Source organism: Sinocyclocheilus rhinocerous, unplaced genomic scaffold, assembly GCF_001515625.1.
Source record: "Sinocyclocheilus rhinocerous isolate Xijiao unplaced genomic scaffold, SAMN03320098_v1.1 scaffold574, whole genome shotgun sequence".
NCBI lineage: Eukaryota > Metazoa > Chordata > Actinopteri > Cypriniformes > Cyprinidae > Sinocyclocheilus > Sinocyclocheilus rhinocerous.
The window spans coordinates 172,212-175,064 of record NW_015659919.1 but is presented as its reverse complement, the minus strand read 5'-3'; the positions used below and the strand labels follow the sequence as shown (position 1 = coordinate 175,064).

The 2,853-nt window shown below is 42.4% G+C and overlaps 1 protein-coding gene across 1 annotated transcript in view; it reads right to left on the bottom strand.

Moving 5' to 3' along the window:
* Positions 1-2,513, bottom strand: part of LOC107724334 (collagen alpha-2(VIII) chain-like) — a 64,567-nt gene extending 62,054 nt beyond the window's left edge. The window contains exon 1 of the mRNA XM_016533213.1: positions 2,206-2,513. The gene's annotated coding sequence lies outside the window, so the exon portion shown is untranslated. The remainder of the gene's footprint in view (positions 1-2,205) is intronic.
* Positions 2,514-2,853: the final 340 nt, after the last annotated feature.

The following is a 2,853-nucleotide window of genomic DNA, read 5'->3' as shown; positions in this document are numbered from 1 at the left end:
CACAAAAAAAAATCAAATATTTCTTCAAAATATCTTCTTTCTTGTTCCACAGAATAAAGAAAAACATACAGGTTTGGAACAACACGGCGATGAGTAAATGACAGAATGTTCATTTTTGGGTGAACTATCCCTTTAAAATCTTAAAATTGACAAGTCATGATGTCATTTTCCTGCAGCTCCAGGAGAGATTACTCGCATGACATTTACAGCTCAGGTGATTGGCTGAAAAATGTCTACGATCCCATGTGCAAAATGTCAGATTTCGAGTTGAAAAATAAACTGTGAATGCAAAGAAACAGCTTTCACCAGGTATAACAGATCTCCTTGGCTTTACCTAACTGAAATGTGCATGTGGGGAGAAGGGTCAAAGTATGTGTGAGAAGGAGTGAGGTGTTTGGTGGATTGAAGCCCATCGCTGTAATTGCAGTCAGAAAGGTGGGACGCTGTCTGCTGCATCTCCTGATAACAGGACCAGATGAGACACATTCATCATAAAATCACATCATACTTCCCCGTCCTCTGAACTAACCACAGAAGACAGCATCCCATCTAGAAGCCTTGGACCATTTCCAGACGGAGGAATCAGAAGTGTGTGAGGATGATGGGCCCTCTATCTGTGGAGTGTCTTGGACACGTTTTCTCTAACCTCTCTTTTCCACTCAGGGGTTCAGATCACGTCGGAGGCTTGTGTAATGTGGTAGCCCTAGCGGCACTGACGCACAGGTTCGCCGTCAGACCTCAACCGCTTCTCCTCCTGAAAGCCATCATGTTGAGGCGCCAAATGTTTTTAGAGGAGAGCATGTCGTCTTTTCCAGACTGGGTCGGTTTCAGTTCTGTAGAAGCTGGGCCCTGCTACTCAGACGAGAAAAAAGTATTATTGAATACTATTCCCCAGTGCTCTTGGTGAAGAATGTATTATGAAAGCACATTCCCTTCTCTCTCACAGTCCTCTCTCGCTCTCCGTCTGAAATTAAGACTGCTGCACAGAGCTCATGCCATGTGCAGTAGTTGATTATGTGTGGAAAAGCTCTTTTAGACCTTTTTTGACATATTATGACAAAACATAATGTACAAAACTTGCTGAGGTGAGAAGCTACAGCTGATGAAGATACATCAAATGTTGAAAAAACAACACTAGATATTTCCATTCATGTCAACATTAAATGCCTTTTGCGACATAATCGGACATATTTTTTTAGATTATTTAAAGAGAAAAATTAAGGATGGCAAGATTTTGTCCATTAAAAATCGATTGGCTCCTAATAAATGGGCATTATTATTACATTTACTAATAATAAATAGGGTTTTTCCATTTTGTTTTAACCTCTGAAGTGAACTATACCTGACAGATCAAAATGCAACACTTTCATAATAATAATAGTGATTAATAATAATAATAATAATAATAATAATAATAACAATATATAGGGTGCATTTTGTTTTCATGTCGACTTTAAAAATGACGATTTTACTTCTAAAGTGAACTATACCTGACAGGTCAAAATGCAACACTTCCATAAAAATAACACTACTAATAATAAACAGGGTTCATTTTGGTTTCATGTTGACTTCAAAAGAGCCGATTTGATGTAACATTTTAACCTCTGACGTGGACTATGCCTGACGTGTCAAAATGAAATGCTTTCAGAAGCTGAAAAGTGGGCATGGACTTCAGAACACTGTGGGCGGAGCTACATTTAAGTGAGCGGCACTGGTGCGCAACAGAGTGCAGACCAAACAGTCCCAGGTGTCAGTGAGAGCGAGACTGCTGCAGTTATATAACTCTCTCCCTCTCCGACTCCAAAACAGCTGTGAGACCTACCACACTACCTGAACCACACAGCCACAAGCACACGCAAACCGCAAACACACACAAGCAGCATCAGCATTAATGCAATAGTAGCCACATGGCTCTGTTTAGAAAAATGCGCCACATATTTTGCAGAAATTAATGGGGGTAGAGCACTAAAACATTCTGTTAATCTGCCTTGTGTGTAGCAGTGCGCTGAGAATTATGTTGGTCTCATGATTGAGATGTGAAGCCGACTGTTTTCCCCCCCTCCCTCTCTCTCTCTCTCTCTCTCTCCCTGTCTTGCATTTGGATTCAATTGCTGTGAAGCAACGGGATATGAAAAACATTTTCAGAGATGACATATGCCTGCACCCGGAGGGGAAGGAAAATGAAAGATTCAGATATGAACTTACCTCACCCTTCTGCTTCACCTCAATTACTCAGGCAGGTAACTTCTGCAGGTCAGGTGGCTTCTTTTCTGCGTTCCTTCTTCAGACAGTCATCTCTGGAGAAATAACTTGAGAAGATGTGACGGGATCCCAGCAGACAGGGAAGTCTCGGGAATGCCTTGGCACTTGGTCGCAGTCAAATATTGTTTACAAACGCGCAGAAAGAACGAACAACTCTAGAGAAAGTTCTGCTTCTCAATGGCAGGTGCCAGTCTGCTTTTTATTCTTATTTCTGTCTCTGGTGAAAATTAAGTCCACGTGCTTGTTGCAGTAAAGGGGGAAAAAGTCCTTGTGGTGCTGTCTCCAGCCTGGATACAAGTAGATTTCAGACGCACCTTCTGAATCTCTGTGCACTCTCACAGGGTGGAAAGTAGGAGGGAGAGAGAAAGAAAGAGAGAGAGAGGGAGAGGGAGAATGTGAGAGGCAGGGTGCTCAACTTCACGAGGCAGTGGCTCTCCTGACTCCAGGCTAGAAGAGGACCTCCTTACAGGGCTTTTAACTGGGGGCAAAGCACCTGGAAGCTCCCCGTCTCTTTTCTTGCAAGTATTTTTTTTCCAAACAGAGAGAGTGGATTGTTTCTCTGGTTCCCTCCATACAAAAGGCAAGTGTCTG